The sequence below is a fragment of the Capricornis sumatraensis genome, unplaced genomic scaffold (genome assembly GCF_032405125.1).
Source record: "Capricornis sumatraensis isolate serow.1 unplaced genomic scaffold, serow.2 scaffold10, whole genome shotgun sequence".
NCBI classification, from domain to species: Eukaryota; Metazoa; Chordata; class Mammalia; order Artiodactyla; family Bovidae; genus Capricornis; species Capricornis sumatraensis.
In genome coordinates this window covers 1,936,849-1,957,135 of record NW_027184621.1, presented here as the reverse complement: position 1 = coordinate 1,957,135, position 20,287 = coordinate 1,936,849, and positions in this window count along the sequence as shown.

Here is a 20,287-nt window from a genome sequence, read left to right as displayed (position 1 = left end):
CAGGTGTTCTCGAGTTACGACGGGGACCTCAGGGACCCGCCCTGGTGGCCTCAGGAGAGGCCGGTCCCCATGCGAGATGCTAGGGGGCCTCTCGGGATTCCTCTCCCATCGATACCGGGCCAAAATCCTTGTGTGGAGTCAGGCCCGGAACAGAGAATTCCTCTCAAGGGCTGACATGGATCTTTGGGTACTTCTGGAGTCTCCCCAGGGGAGTCAGGCCTCGTCTCGAGTGGGGGCATGCACGTGCGCTTTCCTTCCAGGCTGTAGCAGCAATGTCACGCTTCCCGTCGCGTGGATCAAAGGATCTGTGGTGTTCCCTGGAGGCTTTCCCTCTAGGCTTTCCCACAGGGCTGTCCCACGTGCCACCGTGGTGTGAGTCGATCCTCGGCGTGAAAGATGAGCCAGTGCAGGGCAAAGAGCTTCCTCTGGAATGGACTGAGACATCTGGGGGACTCTTGGAATGGTGGTACGACCATGGAGTGCCTCTCGCCTTTCCTGTTGAGAGTGCCTCCTCTTGAGATGCGACGGGAACGCCGGGAATTCTTTCCCGTTGAAAGCAGGGAAAGGATCCCTCATCTCGAGCTCCGAGGGGGAAACGGGGCTCCTCTGGATGTGGGCGGGACCATCGTGCTTCCTCTCGAGTGGAGACGGGTATGGCGGTGAACTTCTTGAGTTGCAGCAAGGGTGTGAAAGACCCTTTCGAAGTTCCAGAGGTTAGGTGTCATTAGTCTCCAGACGCCTCATCGGAAATAGGCCTCATCTCGCCTGGAAGGGAGAACTTCCTGGATTTTCTCGAGTTGCGGCAGGTGTTCTCGAGTTACGACGGGGACCTCAGGGACCCGCCCTGGTGGCCTCAGGAGAGGCCAGTCCCCATGGGAGGTGCTACGGGGCCTCTCGGGATTCCTCTCCCGTCGATACCGGGGCCAAAAACCTTGTGTGGAGTCAGGGCCGGAACCGAGGATTCCTCTCAGGGGCTGACATGGATCTTTGGGCACTTCTGGAGTCTCCCCAGGGGAGTCAGGCCTCGTCTCGAGTGGGGGCATGCACGTGCGCTTTCCTTCCAGGCTGTAGCAGCAATGTCACGCTTCCCGTGGCGTGGATAAAGGATCTGTGGTTTTCCCTCGAGGCTTTCCCTCGAGGCTTTCCCACAGGGCTGTCCCACGTGCCACTGTGGTGTGAGTCGATCCTCGGCGTGAAAGATGAGCCAGTGCAGGGCAAAGAGGTTCCTCTGGAATGGACTGAGACATCTGGGGGACTCTTGGAATGGTGGTACGACGATGGAGTTCCTCTCGCCTTTCCTGTTGAGAGTGCCTCCTCTTGAGATGCGACGGGAACGCCGGGAATTCTTTCCCGTTGAAAGCAGGGAAAGGATCCCTCATCTCGAGCTACGAGGGGGAAACGGGGCTCCTCTGGATGTGGGCGGGACCATCGTGCTTCCTCTCGAGTGGAGACGGGTATGGCGGTGAACTTCTTGAGTTGCAGCAAGGGTGTGAAAGACCCTTTCGAAGTTCCAGAGGTTAGGTGTCATTAGTCTCCAGACGCCTCATCGGAAATAGGCCTCATCTCGCCTGGAAGGGAGAACTTCCTGGATTTTCTCGAGTTGCGGCAGGTGTTCTCGAGTTACGACGGGGACCTCAGGGACCCGCCCTGGTGGCCTCAGGAGAGGCCAGTCCCCATGCGAGTTGCTAGGGGGCCTCTCGGGATTCCTCTCTGTTCGATACCGGGGCCAAAAACCTTGTGTGGAGTCAGGGCCGGAACCGAGGATTCCTCTCAGGGGCTGACATGGATCTTTGGGTACTTCTGGAGTCTCCCCAGGGGAGTCAGGCCTCGTCTCGAGTGGGGGCATGCACGTGCGCTTTCCTTCCAGGCTGTAGCAGCAATGTCACGCTTCCCGTGGCGTGGATTAAAGGATCTGTGGTTTTCCCTCGAGGCTTTCCCTCGAGGCTTTCCCACAGGGCTGCCCCACGTGCCACCGTGGTGTGAGTCGATCCTCGGCGTGAAAGATGAGCCAGTGCAGGGCAAAGAGGTTCCTCTGGAATGGACTGAGACATCTGGGGGACTCTTGGAATGGTGGTACGACCATGGAGTTCCTCTCGCCTTTCCTGTTGAGAGTGCCTCCTCTTGAGATGCGACGGGAACGCCGGGAATTCTTTCCCGTTGAAAGCAGGGAAAGGATCCCTCATCTCGAGCTCCGCGGGGGAAACGGGGCTCCTCTGGATGTGGGCGGGACCATCGTGCTTCCTCTCGAGTGGAGACGGGTATGGCGGTGAACTTCTTGAGTTGCAGCAAGGGTGTGAATGACCCTTTCGAAGTTCCAGAGGTTAGGTGTCATTAGTCTCCAGACGCCTCATCGGAAATAGGCCTCAATTCGCCTGGAAGGGAGAACTTCCTGGATTTTCTCGAGTTGCGGCAGGTGTTCTCGAGTTACGACGGGGAGCTCAGGGACCCGCCCTGGTGGCCTCAGGAGAGGCCAGTCCCCATGCGAGGTGCTAGGGGGCCTCTCGGGATTCCTCTCCCGTCGATACCAGGGCCAAAAACCTTGTGTGGAGTCAGGGCCGGAACCGAGGATTCCTCTCAGGGGCTGACATGGATCTTTGGGTACTTCTGGAGTCTCCCCAGGGAGTCAGGCCTCGTCTCGAGTGGGGGCATGCACGTGCGCTTTCCTTCCAGGCTGTAGCAGCAATGTCACGTTTCCCATCGCGTGGATCAAAGGATCTGTGGTTTTCCCTCGAGGCTTTCCCTCGAGGCTTTCCCACAGGGCTGTCCCACGTGCCACCGTGGTGTGAGTCGATCCTCGGCGTGAAAGATGAGCGAGTGCAGGGCAAAGAGGTTCCTCTGGAATGGACTGAGACATCTGGGGGACTCTTGGAATGGTGGTACGACCATGGAGTTCCTCTCGCCTTTCCTGTTGAGAGTGCCTCCTCTTGAGATGCGACGGGAACGCCGGGAATTCTTTCCCGTTGAAAGCAGGGAAAGGATCCCTCATCTCGAGCTCCGAGTGGGAAACGGGGCTCCTCTGGATGTGGGCGGGACCGTCATGCTTCCTCTCGAGTGGAGACGGGTATGGCGGTGAACTTCTTGAGTTGCAGCAAGGGTGTGAATGACCGTTTCGAAGTTCCAGAGGTTAGGTGTCATTAGTCTCCAGACGCCTCATCGGAAATAGGCCTCATCTCGCCTGGAAGGGAGAACTTCCTGGATTTTCTCGAGTTGCGGGAGGTGTTCTCGAGTTACGACGGGGACCTCAGGGACCCGCCCTGGTGGCCTCAGGAGAGGCCAGTCCCCATGCGAGTTGCTAGGGTGCCTCTCGGGATTCCTCTCCCGTCGATACCAGGGCCAAAAACCTTGTGTGGAGTCAGGGCCGGAACCTAGGATTCCTCTCAGAGGCTGACATGGATCTTTGGGTAATTCTGGAGTCTCCCCAGGGGAGTCAGGCCTCGTCTCGAGTGGGGGCATGCACGTGCGCTTTCCTTCCACGCTGTAGCAGCAATGTCACGCTTCCCGTGGCGAGGATCAAAGAATCTGTGGTTTTCCCTCGAGGCTTTCCCTCGAGGCTTTCCCACAGGGCTGTCCCACGTGCCACCGTGGTGTGAGTCGATCCTCGGCGTGAAAGATGAGCCAGTGCAGGGCAAAGAGGTTCCTCTGGAATGGACTGAGACATCTGGGGGACTCTTGGAATGGTGGTACGACCATGGAGTTCCTCTCGCCTTTCCTGTTGAGAGTGCCTCCTCTTGAGATGCGACGGGAACTCCGGGAATTCTTTCCCGTTGAAAGCAGGGAAAGGATCCCTCATCTCGAGCTCCGAGTGGGAAACGGGGCTCCTCTGGATGTGGGCGGGACCGTCATGCTTCCTCTCGAGTGGAGACGGGTATGGCGGTGAACTTCTTGAGTTGCAGCAAGGGTGTGAATGACCGTTTCGAAGTTCCAGAGGTTAGGTGTCATTAGTCTCCAGACGCCTCATCGGAAATAGGCCTCATCTCGCCTGGAAGGGAGAACTTCCTGGATTTTCTCGAGTTGCGGCAGGTGTTCTCGAGTTACGACGGGGAGCTCAGGGACCCGCCCTGGTGGCCTCAGGAGAGGCCAGTCCCCATGCGAGGTGCTAGGGGGCCTCTCGGGATTCCTCTCCCGTCGATACCAGGGCCAAAAACCTTGTGTGGAGTCAGGGCCGGAACCGAGGATTCCTCTCAGGGGCTGACATGGATCTTTGGGTACTTCTGGAGTCTCCCCAGGGGAGTCAGGCCTCGTCTCGAGTGGGGGCATGCACGTGCGCTTTCCTTCCAGGCTGTAGCAGCAATGTCACGCTTCCCATCGCGTGGATCAAAGGATCTGTGGTTTTCCCTCGAGGCTTTCCCTCAAGGCTTTCCCACAGGGCTGTCCCACGTGCCACCGTGGTGTGAGTCGATCCTCGGCGTGAAAAATGAGCCAGTGCAGGGCAAAGAGGTTCCTCTGGAATGGACTGAGACATCTGGGGGACTCTTGGAATGGTGGTACGACCATGGAGTTCCTCTCGCCTTTTCTGTTGAGAGTGCCTCCCCTTGAGATGCGATGGGAATGCCGGGAATTCTTTCCCGTTGAAAGCAGGGAAAGGATCCCTCATCTTGAGCTCCGAGGGGGAAACGGGGCTCCTCTGGATGTGGGCGGGACCATCGTGCTTCCTCTCGAGTGGAGACGGGTATGGCGGTGAACTTCTTGAGTTGCAGCAAGGGTGTGAAAGACCCTTTCGAAGTTCCAGAGGTTAGGTGTCATTAGTCTCCGGACGCCTCATCGGAAATAGGCCTCATCTCGCCTGGAAGGGAGAACTTCCTGGATTTTCTCGAGTTGCGGCAGGTGTTCTCGAGTTACGACGGGGAGCTCAGGGACCCGCCCTGGTGGCCTCAGGAGAGGCCAGTCCCCATGCGAGTTGCTAGGGGGCCTCTCGGGATTCCTCTCCCGACGATACCAGGGCCAAAAACCTTGTGTGGAGTCAGGGCCAGAACCGAGGATTCCTCTCAGGGGCTGACATGAATCTCTGGGTACTTCTGGAGTCTCCCCAGGGGAGTCAGGCCTCGTCTCGAGTGGGGGCATGCACGTGCGCTTTCCTTCCAGGCTGTAGCAGCAATGTCACGCTTCCCGTCGCGTGGATCAAAGGATCTGTGGTTTTCCCTCGAGGCTTTCCCTCGAGGCTTTCCCACAGGGCTGTCCCACGTGCCACCGTGGTGTGAGTCGATCCTCGGCGTGAAAGATGAGCCAGTGCAGGGCAAAGAGGTTCCTCTGGAATGGACTGAGACATCTGGGGGACTCTTGGAATGGTGGTACGACCATGGAGTTCCTCTCGCCTTTCCTGTTGAGAGTGCCTCCTCTTGAGATGCGACGGGAACGCCGAGAATTCTTTCCCGTTGAAACCAGGGAAAGGATCCCTCATCTCGAGCTCCGAGGGGGAAACGGGGCTCCTCTGGATGTGGGCGGGACCATCGTGCTTCCCCTCGAGTGGAGACGGGTATGGCGGTGAACTTCTTGAGTTGCAGCAAGGGTGTGAAAGACCCTTTCGAAGTTCCAGAGGTTAGGTGTCATTAGTCTCCAGACGCCTCATCGGAAATAGGCCTCATCTCGCCTGGAAGGAAGAACTTCCTGGATTTTCTCGAGTTGCGGCAGGTGTTCTCGAGTTACGACGGGGACCTCAGGGACCCGCCCTGGTGGCCTCAGGAGAGGCCAGTCCCCATGCGAGTTGCTAGGGGGCCTCTAGGGATTCCTCTCCTGTCGATACCGGGGCCAAAAACCTTGTGTGGAGTCAGGGCCGGAACCGAGGATTCCTCTCAAGGGCTGGCATGGATCTTTGGGTACTTGTGGAGTCTCGCCAGGGGAGTCAGGCCTCGTCTCGAGTGGGGGCATGCACGTGCGCTTTCCTTCCAGGCTGTAGCAGGAATGTCACGCTTCCCGTCGCTTGGATCAAAGGATCTGTGGTTTTCCCTCAAGGCTTTCCCTCGAGGCTTTCGCACAGGGCTGTCCCACGTGCCACCGTGGTGTGAGTCGATCCTCGGCGTGAAAGATGAGGCAGTGCAGGGCAAAGAGGTTCCTCTGCAATGGACTGAGACATCTGGGGGACTCTTGGAATGGTGGTCGACCATGGAGATCCTCTCGCCTTTTCTGTTGAGAGTGCCTCCTCTTGAGATGCGACGGGAACGCCGGGAATTCTTTCCCGTTGAAAGCAGGGAAAGGATCCCTCATCTCGAGCTCCGAGAGGGAAACGGGGCTCCTCTGGATGTGGGCGGGACCATCGTGCTTCCTCTCGAGTGGAGACGGGTATGGCGGTGAAGTTCTTGAGTTGCAGCAAGGGTGTGAAAGACCCTTTCGAAGTTCCAGAGGTTAGGTGTCATTAGTCTCCAGACGCCTCATCGGAAATAGGCCTCATCTCGCCTTTAAGGGAGAACTTCCTGGATTTTCTCGAGTTGCGGCAGGTGTTCTCGAGTTACGACGGGGACCTCAGGGACCCGCCCTGGTGGCCTCAGGAGAGGCCAGTCCCCATGCGAGTTGCTAGGGGGCCTCACGGGATTCCTCTCCCGTCGATACCGGGGCCAAAAACCTTGTGTGGAGTCAGGGCCGGAACCGAGGATTCCTCTCAGGGGCTGACATGGATCTTTGGGTACTTGTGGAGTCTCCACAAGGGAGTCAGGCCTCGTCTCGAGTGGGGAAATCCACGTGCGCTTTCCTTCCTGGCTGTAGCAGCAATATCACGCTTCCCGTCGCATGGAAGAAATGATCTGTGGTTTTCCCTCGAGGCTTTCCCTCGACGCTTTCCCACAGGGCTGTCCCACGTGCCACCGTGGTGTGATTCGATCTTCGGCGTGAAAAATGAGCCAGTGCAGGGTAAAGAGGTTCCTCTGGAATGGACTGAGACATCTGGTGGACTCTTGGAATGGTGGTACGACCATGGAGTTCCTCTCGCCTTTCCTGTTGAGAGTGCCTCCTCTTGAGATGCGACGGGAACGCCGGGAATTCTTTCCCGTTGAAAGCAGGGAAAGGATCCCTCATCTCGAGCTCCGAGGGGGAAACGGGGCTCCTCTGGATGTGGGCGGGACCATCGTGCTTCCTCTCGAGTGGAGACGGGTATGGCGGTGAACTTCTTGAGTTGCAGCAAGGGTGTGAAAGACCCTTTCGAAGTTCCAGAGGTTAGGTGTCATTAGTCTCCAGACGCCTCATCGGAAATAGGCCTCATCTCGCCTGGAAGGAAGAACTTCCTGGATTTTCTCGAGTTGCGGCTGGTGTTCTCGAGTTACGACGGGGACCTCAGGGACCCGCCCTGGTGGCCTCAGGAGAGGCCAGTCCCTATGCGAGTTGCTAGGGGGCCTCTCGGGATTCCTCTCCCGTCGATTTCGGGGCCAAAAACCTTGTGTGGAGTCAGGGCCGGAACCGAGGATTCCTCTCAGGGGCTGACATGGATCTTTGGGTACTTCTGGAGTCTCGCCAGGGGAGTCAGGCCTCATCTCGAGTGGGGGCATGCACGTGCGCTTTCCTTCCAGGCTGTAGCAGGAATGTCACGCTTCCCGTCGCTTGGATCAAAGGATCTGTGGTTTTCCGTCAAGGCTTTCCCTCGAGGCTTTCGCACAGGGCTGTCCCACGTGCCACCGTGGTGTGAGTCGATCCTCGGCGTGAAAGATGAGGCAGTGCAGGGCAAAGAGGTTCCTCTGCAATGGACTGAGACATCTGGGGGACTCTTGGAATGGTGGTCGACCATGGAGATCCTCTCGCCTTTCCTGTTGAGAGTGCCTCCTCTTGAGATGCGACGGGAACGCCGGGAATTCTTTCCCGTTGAAAGCAGGGAAAGGATCCCTCATCTCGAGCTCCGAGAGGGAAACGGGGCTCCTCTGGATGTGGGCGGGACCATCGTGCTTCCTCTCGAGTGGAGACGGGTATGGCGGTGAACTTCTTGAGTTGCAGCAAGGGTGTGAAAGACCCTTTCGAAGTTCCAGAGGTTAGGTGTCATTAGTCTCCAGACGCCTCATCGGAAATAGGCCTCATCTCGCCTTTAAGGGAGAACTTCCTGGATTTTCTCGAGTTGCGGCAGGTGTTCTCGAGTTACGACGGGGACCTCAGGGACCCGCCCTGGTGGCCTCAGGAGAGGCCAGTCCCCATGCGAGTTGCTAGGGGGCCTCTCGGGATTCCTCTCCCGTCGATACCGGGGCCAAAAACCTTGTGTGCAGTCAGGGCCGGAACCGAGGATTCCTCTCAGGGGCTGACATGGATCTTTGGGTACTTGTGGAGTCTCCCCAGGGGAGTCAGGCCTCGTCTCGAGTGGGGGCATCCACGTGGGCTTTCCTTCCAGGCTGCAGCAGCAATGCCACGCTTCCCGTCGCATGGATCAAATGATCTGTGGTTTTCCCTCGAGGCTTTCCCTCGACGCTTTCCCACAGGGCTGTCCCACGTGCCACCGTGGTGTGATTCGAACTTCGGCGTGAAAAATGAGCCAGTGCAGGGTAAAGAGGTTCCTCTGGAATGGATTGAGACATCTGGGGTACTCTTGGAATGGTGGTACGACCATGGAGTTCCTCTCGCCTTTCCTGTTGAGAGTGCCTCCTCTTGAGATGCGACGGGAACGCCGGGAATTCTTTCCCGTTGAAAGCAGGGAAAGGATCCCTCATCTCGAGCTACGAGGGGGAAACGGGGCTCCTCTGGATGTGGGCGGGACCATCGTGCTTCCTCTCGAGTGGAGACGGGTATGGCGGTGAACTTCTTGAGTTGCAGCAAGGGTGTGAAAGACCCTTTCGAAGTTCCAGAGGTTAGGTGTCATTAGTCTCCAGACGCCTCATCGGAAATAGGCCTCATCTCGCCTGGAAGGGAGAACTTCCTGGATTTTCTCGAGTTGCGGCAGCTGTTCTCGAGTTACGACGGGGACCTCAGGGACCCGCCCTGGTGGCCTCAGGAGAGGCCAGTCCCCATGCGAGTTGCTAGGGGGCCTCTCGGGATTCCTCTCCCGTCGATACCGGAACCAAAAACCTTGTGTGCAGTCAGGGCCGGAACCGAGGATTCCTCTCAGGGGCTGACATGGATCTTTGGGTACTTCTGGAGTCTCCCCAGGGGAGTCAGGCCTCGTCTCGAGTGGGGGCATGCACGTGCGCTTTCCTTCCAGGCTGTAGCAGCAATGTCACGCTTCCCGTCGCGTGGATCAAAGGATCTGTGGTTTTCCCTCGAGGCTTTCCCACAGGGCTGTCCCACGTGCCACCGTGGTGTGAGTCGATCCTCGGCGTGAAAGATGAGCCAGTGCAGGGCAAAGAGGTTCCTCTGGAATGGACTGAGACATCTGGGGGACTCTTGGAATGGTGGTAAGACCATGGAGTTCCTCTCGCCTTTCCTGTTGAGAGTGCCTCCTCTTGAGATGCGACGGGAACGCCGGGAATTCTTTCCCGTTGAAAGCAGGGAAAGGATCCTTCATCTCGAGCTACGAGGGGGAAACGGGGCTTCTCTGGATGTGGGCGGGACCATCGTGCTTCCTCTCGAGTGGAGACGGGTATGGTGGTGAACTTCTTGAGTTGCAGCAAGGGTGTGAAAGACCCTTTCGAAGTTCCAGAGGTTAGGTGTCATTAGTCTCCAGACGCCTCATCGGAAATAGGCCTCATCTCGCCTGGAAGGGAGAACTTCCTGGATTTTCTCGAGTTGCGGCAGGTGTTCTCGAGTTACGACGGGGACCTCAGGGACCCGCCCTGGTGGCCTCAGGAGAGGCCAGTCCCCATGCGAGTTGCTAGGGGGCCTCTCGGGATTCCTCTCCCGTCGATACCGGGGCCAAAAACCTTGTGTGGAGTCAGGGCCGGAACCGAGGATTCCTCTCAGGGGCTGACATGGATCTTTGGGTACTTCTGGAGTCTCCCCAGGGGAGTCAGGCCTCGTCTCGAGTGGGGGCACGCACGTGCGCTTTCCTTCCAGGCTGTAGCAGCAATGTCACGCTTTCCGTCGCGTGGATCAAAGGATCTGTGGTTTTCCCTCGAGGCTTTCACTCGAGGCTTTCCCACAGGGCTGTCCCACGTGCCACCGTGGTGTGAGTCGATCCTCGGCGTGAAAGATGAGCCAGTGCAGGGCAAAGAGGTTCCTCTGGAATGGACTGAGACATCTGGGGGACTCTTGGAATGGTGGTACGACCATGGAGTTCCTCTCGCCTTTCCTGTTGAGAGTGCCTCCTCTTGAGATGCGACGGGAACGCCGGGAATTCTTTCCCGTTGAAAGCAGGGAAAGGATCCCTCATCTCGAGCTCCGAGGGGGAAACGGGGCTCCTCTGGATGTGGGCGGGACCGTCGTGCTTCCTCTCGAGTGGAGACGGGTATGGCGGTGAACTTCTTGAGTTGCAGCAAGGGTGTGAAAGACCCTTTCGAAGTTCCAGAGGTTAGGAGTCATTAGTCTCCAGACGCCTCATCGGAAATAGGCCTCATCTCGCCTGGAAGGGAGAACTTCCTGGATTTTCTCGAGTTGCGGCAGGTGTTCTCGCGTTACGACGGGGACCTCAGGGACCCGCCCTGGTGGCCTCAGGAGAGTCCAGTCCCGATGCGAGGTGCTAGGGGGCCTCTCGGGATTCCTCTCCCGTCGATACCAGGGCCAAAAACCTTGTGTGGAGTCAGGGCCGGAACCGAGGATTCCTCTCAGGGGCTGACATGGATCTTTGGGTACTTCTGGAGTCTCCCAAGGGGAGTCAGGCCTCGTCTCGAGTGGGGGCATGCACGTGCGCTTTCCTTCCAGGCTTTAGCAGCAATGTCACGCTTCCCGTCGCGTGGATCAAAGGATCTGTGGTTTTCCCTCGTGGCTTTCCCTCGAGGCTTTCCCACAGGGCTGTCCCACGTGCCACCGTGGTGTGAGTCGATCCTCGGCGTGAAAGATGAGCCAGTGCAGGGCAAAGAGGTTCCTCTGGAATGGACTGAGACATCTGGGGGACTCTTGGAATGGTGGTACGACCATGGAGTTCCTCTCGCCTTTCCTGTTGAGAGTGCCTCCTCTTGAGATGCGACGGGAACGCCGGGAATTCTTTCCCGTTGAAAGCAGGGAAAGGATCCCTCATCTCGAGCTCCGAGGGGGAAACGGGGCTCCTCTGGATGTGGGCGGGACCATCGTGCTTCCTCTCGAGTGGAGACGGGTATGGTGGTGAACTTCTTGAGTTGCAGCAAGGGTGTGAATGACCCTTTCGAAGTTCCAGAGGTTAGGTGTCATTAGTCTCCAGACGCCTCATCGGAAATAGGCCTCATCTCGCCTGGAAGGGAGAACTTCCTGGATTTTCTCGAGTTGCGGCAGGTGTTCTCGAGTTACGACGGGGACCTCAGGGACACGCCCTGGTGGCCTCATGAGAGGCCAGTCCCCATGCGATGTGCTAGGGGGCCTCTCGGGATTCCTCTCCCGTCGATACCGGGGCCAAAAACCTTGTGTGGAGTCAGGGCCGGAACCGAGGATTCCTCTCAAGGGCTGACATGGATCTTTGGGTACTTCTGGAGTCTCCGCAGGGGAGTCAGGCCTCGTCTCGAGTGGGGTCATGCACGTGAGCTTTCCTTCCAGGCTGTAGCAGCAATGTCACGCTTCCCGTCGCGTGGATCAAAGGATCTGTGGTTTTCCCTCGAGGCTTTCCCTCGAGGCTTTCCCACAGGGCCGTCCCACGTGCCACCGTGGTGTGAGTCGATCCTCGGCGTAAAAGATGAGCCAGTGCAGGGCAAAGAGGTTCCTCTGGAATGGACTGAGACATCTGGGGTACTCTTGGAATGGTGGTACGACCATGGAGTTCCTCTCGCCTTTCCTGTTGAGAGTGCCTCCTCTTGAGATGCGACGGGAACGCCGGGAATTCTTTCCCGTTGAAAGCAGGGAAAGGATCCCTCATCTCGAGCTCCGAGGGGGAAACGGGGCTCCTCTGGATGTGGGCGGGACCGTCGTGCTTCCTCTCGAGTGGAGACGGGTATGGCGGTGAACTTCTTGAGTTGCAGCAAGGGTGTGAAAGACCCTTTCGAAGTTCCAGAGGTTAGGAGTCATTAGTCTCCAGACGCCTCATCGGAAATAGGCCTCATCTCGCCTGGAAGGGAGAACTTCCTGGATTTTCTCGAGTTGCGGCAGGTGTTCTCGCGTTACGACGGGGACCTCAGGGACCCGCCCTGGTGGCCTCAGGAGAGTCCAGTCCCGATGCGAGGTGCTAGGGGGCCTCTCGGGATTCCTCTCCCGTCGATACCAGGGCCAAAAACCTTGTGTGGAGTCAGGGCCGGAACCGAGGATTCCTCTCAGGGGCTGACATGGATCTTTGGGTACTTCTGGAGTCTCCCAAGGGGAGTCAGGCCTCGTCTCGAGTGGGGGCATGCACGTGCGCTTTCCTTCCAGGCTTTAGCAGCAATGTCACGCTTCCCGTCGCGTGGATCAAAGGATCTGTGGTTTTCCCTCGTGGCTTTCCCTCGAGGCTTTCCCACAGGGCTGTCCCACGTGCCACCGTGGTGTGAGTCGATCCTCGGCGTGAAAGATGAGCCAGTGCAGGGCAAAGAGGTTCCTCTGGAATGGACTGAGACATCTGGGGGACTCTTGGAATGGTGGTAAGACCATGGAGTTCCTCTCGCCTTTCCTGTTGAGAGTGCCTCCTCTTGAGATGCGACGGGAACGCCGGGAATTCTTTCCCGTTGAAAGCAGGGAAAGGATCCTTCATCTCGAGCTACGAGGGGGAAACGGGGCTTCTCTGGATGTGGGCGGGACCATCGTGCTTCCTCTCGAGTGGAGACGGGTATGGTGGTGAACTTCTTGAGTTGCAGCAAGGGTGTGAAAGACCCTTTCGAAGTTCCAGAGGTTAGGTGTCATTAGTCTCCAGACGCCTCATCGGAAATAGGCCTCATCTCGCCTGGAAGGGAGAACTTCCTGGATTTTCTCGAGTTGCGGCAAGTGTTCTCGAGTTACGACGGGGACCTCAGGGACCCGCCCTGGTGGCCTCAGGAGAGGCCAGTCCCCATGCGAGTTGCTAGGGGGCCTCTCGGGATTCCTCTCCCGTCGATACCGGGGCCAAAAACCTTGTGTGGAGTCAGGGCCGGAACCGAGGATTCCTCTCAGGGGCTGACATGGATCTTTGGGTACTTCTGGAGTCTCCCCAGGGGAGTCAGGCCTCGTCTCGAGTGGGGGCACGCACGTGCGCTTTCCTTCCAGGCTGTAGCAGCAATGTCACGCTTTCCGTCGCGTGGATCAAAGGATCTGTGGTTTTCCCTCGAGGCTTTCACTCGAGGCTTTCCCACAGGGCTGTCCCACGTGCCACCGTGGTGTGAGTCGATCCTCGGCGTGAAAGATGAGCCAGTGCAGGGCAAAGAGGTTCCTCTGGAATGGACTGAGACATCTGGGGGACTCTTGGAATGGTGGTACGACCATGGAGTTCCTCTCGCCTTTCCTGTTGAGAGTGCCTCCTCTTGAGATGCGACGGGAACGCCGGGAATTCTTTCCCGTTGAAAGCAGGGAAAGGATCCCTCATCTCGAGCTCCGAGGGGGAAACGGGGCTCCTCTGGATGTGGGCGGGACCGTCGTGCTTCCTCTCGAGTGGAGACGGGTATGGCGGTGAACTTCTTGAGTTGCAGCAAGGGTGTGAAAGACCCTTTCGAAGTTCCAGAGGTTAGGAGTCATTAGTCTCCAGACGCCTCATCGGAAATAGGCCTCATCTCGCCTGGAAGGGAGAACTTCCTGGATTTTCTCGAGTTGCGGCAGGTGTTCTCGCGTTACGACGGGGACCTCAGGGACCCGCCCTGGTGGCCTCAGGAGAGTCCAGTCCCGATGCGAGGTGCTAGGGGGCCTCTCGGGATTCCTCTCCCGTCGATACCAGGGCCAAAAACCTTGTGTGGAGTCAGGGCCGGAACCGAGGATTCCTCTCAGGGGCTGACATGGATCTTTGGGTACTTCTGGAGTCTCCCAAGGGGAGTCAGGCCTCGTCTCGAGTGGGGGCATGCACGTGCGCTTTCCTTCCAGGCTTTAGCAGCAATGTCACGCTTCCCGTCGCGTGGATCAAAGGATCTGTGGTTTTCCCTCGTGGCTTTCCCTCGAGGCTTTCCCACAGGGCTGTCCCACGTGCCACCGTGGTGTGAGTCGATCCTCGGCGTGAAAGATGAGCCAGTGCAGGGCAAAGAGGTTCCTCTGGAATGGACTGAGACATCTGGGGGACTCTTGGAATGGTGGTACGACCATGGAGTTCCTCTCGCCTTTCCTGTTGAGAGTGCCTCCTCTTGAGATGCGACGGGAACGCCGGGAATTCTTTCCCGTTGAAAGCAGGGAAAGGATCCCTCATCTCGAGCTCCGAGGGGGAAACGGGGCTCCTCTGGATGTGGGCGGGACCATCGTGCTTCCTCTCGAGTGGAGACGGGTATGGTGGTGAACTTCTTGAGTTGCAGCAAGGGTGTGAATGACCCTTTCGAAGTTCCAGAGGTTAGGTGTCATTAGTCTCCAGACGCCTCATCGGAAATAGGCCTCATCTCGCCTGGAAGGGAGAACTTCCTGGATTTTCTCGAGTTGCGGCAGGTGTTCTCGAGTTACGACGGGGACCTCAGGGACACGCCCTGGTGGCCTCATGAGAGGCCAGTCCCCATGCGATGTGCTAGGGGGCCTCTCGGGATTCCTCTCCCGTCGATACCGGGGCCAAAAACCTTGTGTGGAGTCAGGGCCGGAACCGAGGATTCCTCTCAAGGGCTGACATGGATCTTTGGGTACTTCTGGAGTCTCCGCAGGGGAGTCAGGCCTCGTCTCGAGTGGGGTCATGCACGTGAGCTTTCCTTCCAGGCTGTAGCAGCAATGTCACGCTTCCCGTCGCGTGGATCAAAGGATCTGTGGTTTTCCCTCGAGGCTTTCCCTCGAGGCTTTCCCACAGGGCCGTCCCACGTGCCACCGTGGTGTGAGTCGATCCTCGGCGTAAAAGATGAGCCAGTGCAGGGCAAAGAGGTTCCTCTGGAATGGACTGAGACATCTGGGGTACTCTTGGAATGGTGGTACGACCATGGAGTTCCTCTCGCCTTTCCTGTTGAGAGTGCCTCCTCTTGAGATGCGACGGGAACGCCGGGAATTCTTTCCCGTTGAAAGCAGGGAAAGGATCCCTCATCTCGAGCTCCGAGGGGGAAACGGGGCTCCTCTGGATGTGGGCGGGACCGTCGTGCTTCCTCTCGAGTGGAGACGGGTATGGCGGTGAACTTCTTGAGTTGCAGCAAGGGTGTGAAAGACCCTTTCGAAGTTCCAGAGGTTAGGAGTCATTAGTCTCCAGACGCCTCATCGGAAATAGGCCTCATCTCGCCTGGAAGGGAGAACTTCCTGGATTTTCTCGAGTTGCGGCAGGTGTTCTCGCGTTACGACGGGGACCTCAGGGACCCGCCCTGGTGGCCTCAGGAGAGTCCAGTCCCGATGCGAGGTGCTAGGGGGCCTCTCGGGATTCCTCTCCCGTCGATACCAGGGCCAAAAACCTTGTGTGGAGTCAGGGCCGGAACCGAGGATTCCTCTCAGGGGCTGACATGGATCTTTGGGTACTTCTGGAGTCTCCCAAGGGGAGTCAGGCCTCGTCTCGAGTGGGGGCATGCACGTGCGCTTTCCTTCCAGGCTTTAGCAGCAATGTCACGCTTCCCGTCGCGTGGATCAAAGGATCTGTGGTTTTCCCTCGTGGCTTTCCCTCGAGGCTTTCCCACAGGGCTGTCCCACGTGCCACCGTGGTGTGAGTCGATCCTCGGCGTGAAAGATGAGCCAGTGCAGGGCAAAGAGGTTCCTCTGGAATGGACTGAGACATCTGGGGGACTCTTGGAATGGTGGTACGACCATGGAGTTCCTCTCGCCTTTCCTGTTGAGAGTGCCTCCTCTTGAGATGCGACGGGAACGCCGGGAATTCTTTCCCGTTGAAAGCAGGGAAAGGATCCCTCATCTCGAGCTCCGAGGGGGAAACGGGGCTCCTCTGGATGTGGGCGGGACCATCGTGCTTCCTCTCGAGTGGAGACGGGTATGGTGGTGAACTTCTTGAGTTGCAGCAAGGGTGTGAATGACCCTTTCGAAGTTCCAGAGGTTAGGTGTCATTAGTCTCCAGACGCCTCATCGGAAATAGGCCTCATCTCGCCTGGAAGGGAGAACTTCCTGGATTTTCTCGAGTTGCGGCAGGTGTTCTCGAGTTACGACGGGGACCTCAGGGACACGCCCTGGTGGCCTCATGAGAGGCCAGTCCCCATGCGATGTGCTAGGGGGCCTCTCGGGATTCCTCTCCCGTCGATACCGGGGCCAAAAACCTTGTGTGGAGTCAGGGCCGGAACCGAGGATTCCTCTCAAGGGCTGACATGGATCTTTGGGTACTTCTGGAGTCTCCGCAGGGGAGTCAGGCCTCGTCTCGAGTGGGGTCATGCACGTGAGCTTTCCTTCCAGGCTGTAGCAGCAATGTCACGCTTCCCGTCGCGTGGATCAAAGGATCTGTGGTTTTCCCTCGAGGCTTTCCCTCGAGGCTTTCCCACAGGGCCGTCCCACGTGCCACCGTGGTGTGAGTCGATCCTCGGCGTAAAAGATGAGCCAGTGCAGGGCAAAGAGGTTCCTCTGGAATGGACTGAGACATCTGGGGTACTCTTGGAATGGTGGTACGACCATGGAGTTCCTCTCGCCTTTCCTGTTGAGAGTGCCTCCTCTTGAGATGCGACGGGAACGCCGGGAATTCTTTTCCGTTGAAAGCAGGGAAAGGATCCCTCATCTCGAGCTACGAGGGGGAAACGGGGCTCCTCTGGATGTGGGCGGGACCATCGTGCTTCCTCTCGAGTGGAGACGGGTATGGCGGTGAACTTCTTGAGTTGCAGCAAGGGTGTGAAAGACCCTTTCGAAGTTCCAGAGGTTAGGTGTCATTAGTCTCCAGACGCCTCATCGGAAATAGGCCTCATCTCGCCTGGAAGGGAGAACTTCCTGGATTTTCTCGAGTTGCGGCAGCTGTTCTCGAGTTACGACGGGGACCTCAGGGACCCGCCCTGGTGGCCTCAGGAGAGGCCAGTCCCCATGCGAGTTGCTAGGGGGCCTCTCGGGATTCCTCTCCCGTCGATACCGGAACCAAAAACCTTGTGTGCAGTCAGGGCCGGAACCGAGGATTCCTCTCAGGGGCTGACATGGATCTTTGGGTACTTCTGGAGTCTCCCCAGGGGAGTCAGGCCTCGTCTCGAGTGGGGGCATGCACGTGCGCTTTCCTTCCAGGCTGTAGCAGCAATGTCACGCTTCCCGTCGCGTGGATCAAAGGATCTGTGGTTTTCCCTCGAGGCTTTCCCACAGGGCTGTCCCACGTGCCACCGTGGTGTGAGTCGATCCTCGGCGTGAAAGATGAGCCAGTGCAGGGCAAAGAGGTTCCTCTGGAATGGACTGAGACATCTGGGGGACTCTTGGAATGGTGGTAAGACCATGGAGTTCCTCTCGCCTTTCCTGTTGAGAGTGCCTCCTCTTGAGATGCGACGGGAACGCCGGGAATTCTTTCCCGTTGAAAGCAGGGAAAGGATCCTTCATCTCGAGCTACGAGGGGGAAACGGGGCTTCTCTGGATGTGGGCGGGACCATCGTGCTTCCTCTCGAGTGGAGACGGGTATGGCGGTGAACTTCTTGAGTTGCAGCAAGGGTGTGAAAGACCCTTTCGAAGTTCCAGAGGTTAGGTGTCATTAGTCTCCAGACGCCTCATCGGAAATAGGCCTCATCTCGCCTGGAAGGGAGAACTTCCTGGATTTTCTCGAGTTGCGGCAGGTGTTCTCGAGTTACGACGGGGACCTCAGGGACCCGCCCTGGTGGCCTCAGGAGAGGCCAGTCCCCATGCGAGTTGCTAGGGGGCCTCTCGGGATTCCTCTCCCGTCGATACCGGGGCCAAAAACCTTGTGTGGAGTCAGGGCCGGAACCGAGGATTCCTCTCAGGGGCTGACATGGATCTTTGGGTACTTCTGGAGTCTCCTCAGGGGAGTCAGGCCTCGTCTCGAGTGGGGGCACGCACGTGCGCTTTCCTTCCAGGCTGTAGCAGCAATGTCACGCTTTCCGTCGCTTGGATCAAAGGATCTGTGGTTTTCCCTCGAGGCTTTCACTCGAGGCTTTCCCACAGGGCTGTCCCACGTGCCACCGTGGTGTGAGTCGATCCTCGGCGTGAAAGATGAGCCAGTGCAGGGCAAAGAGGTTCCTCTGGAATGGACTGAGACATCTGGGGGACTCTTGGAATGGTGGTACGACCATGGAGTTCCTCTCGCCTTTCCTGTTGAGAGTGCCTCCTCTTGAGATGCGACGGGAACGCCGGGAATTCTTTCCCGTTGAAAGCAGGGAAAGGATCCCTCATCTCGAGCTCCGAGGGGGAAACGGGGCTCCTCTGGATGTGGGCGGGACCGTCGTGCTTCCTCTCGAGTGGAGACGGGTATGGCGGTGAACTTCTTGAGTTGCAGCAAGGGTGTGAAAGACCCTTTCGAAGTTCCAGAGGTTAGGAGTCATTAGTCTCCAGACGCCTCATCGGAAATAGGCCTCATCTCGCCTGGAAGGGAGAACTTCCTGGATTTTCTCGAGTTGGGGCAGGTGTTCTCGCGTTACGACGGGGACCTCAGGGACCCGCCCTGGTGGCCTCAGGAGAGTCCAGTCCCGATGCGAGGTGCTAGGGGGCCTCTCGGGATTCCTCTCCCGTCGATACCAGGGCCAAAAACCTTGTGTGGAGTCAGGGCCGGAACCGAGGATTCCTCTCAGGGGCTGACATGGATCTTTGGGTACTTCTGGAGTCTCCCAAGGGGAGTCAGGCCTCGTCTCGAGTGGGGGCATGCACGTGCGCTTTCCTTCCAGGCTTTAGCAGCAATGTCACGCTTCCCGTCGCGTGGATCAAAGGATCTGTGGTTTTCCCTCGAGGCTTTCCCTCGAGGCTTTCCCACAGGGCCGTCCCACGTGCCACCGTGGTGTGAGTCGATCCTCGGCGTAAAAGATGAGCCAGTGCAGGGCAAAGAGGTTCCTCTGGAATGGACTGAGACATCTGGGGTACTCTTGGAATGGTGGTACGACCATGGAGTTCCTCTCGCCTTTCCTGTTGAGAGTGCCTCCTCTTGAGATGCGACGGGAACGCCGGGAATTCTTTCCCGTTGAAAGCAGGGAAAGGATCCCTCATCTCGAGCTACGAGGGGGAAACGGGGCTCCTCTGGATGTGGGCGGGACCATCGTGCTTCCTCTCGAGTGGAGACGGGTATGGCGGTGAACTTCTTGAGTTGCAGCAAGGGTGTGAAAGACCCTTTCGAAGTTCCAGAGGTTAGGTGTCATTAGTCTCCAGACGCCTCATCGGAAATAGGCCTCATCTCGCCTGGAAGGGAGAACTTCCTGGATTTTCTCGAGTTGCGGCAGCTGTTCTCGAGTTACGACGGGGACCTCAGGGACCCGCCCTGGTGGCCTCAGGAGAGGCCAGTCCCCATGCGAGTTGCTAGGGGGCCTCTCGGGATTCCTCTCCCGTCGATACCGGGGCCAAAAACCTTGTGTGGAGTCAGGGCCGGAACCGAGGATTCCTCTCAGGGGCTGACATGGATCTTTGGGTACTTCTGGAGTCTCCCCAGGGGAGTCAGGCCTCGTCTCGAGTGGGGGCACGCACGTGCGCTTTCCTTCCAGGCTGTAGCAGCAATGTCACGCTTTCCGTCGCGTGGATCAAAGGATCTGTGGTTTTCCCTCGAGGCTTTCCCACAGGGCTGTCCCACGTGCCACCGTGGTGTGAGTCGATCCTCGGCGTGAAAGATGAGCCAGTGCAGGGCAAAGAGGTTCCTCTGGAATGGACTGAGACATCTGGGGGACTCTTGGAATGGTGGTAAGACCATGGAGTTCCTCTCGCCTTTCCTGTTGAGAGTGCCTCCTCTTGAGATGCGACGGGAACGCCGGGAATTCTTTCCCGTTGAAAGCAGGGAAAGGATCCTTCATCTCGAGCTACGAGGGGGAAACGGGGCTTCTCTGGATGTGGGCGGGACCATCGTGCTTCCTCTCGAGTGGAGACGGGTATGGTGGTGAACTTCTTGAGTTGCAGCAAGGGTGTGAAAGACCCTTTCGAAGTTCCAGAGGTTAGGTGTCATTAGGCTCCAGACGCCTCATCGGAAATAGGCCTCATCTCGCCTGGAAGGGAGAACTTCCTGGATTTTCTCGAGTTGCGGCAGGTGTTCTCGAGTTACGACGGGGACCTCAGGGACCCGCCCTGGTGGCCTCAGGAGAGGCCAGTCCCCATGCGAGTTGCTAGGGGGCCTCTCGGGATTCCTCTCCCGTCGATACCGGGGCCAAAAACCTTGTGTGGAGTCAGGGCCGGAACCGAGGATTCCTCTCAGGGGCTGACATGGATCTTTGGGTACTTCTGGAGTCTCCCCAGGGGAGTCAGGCCTCGTCTCGAG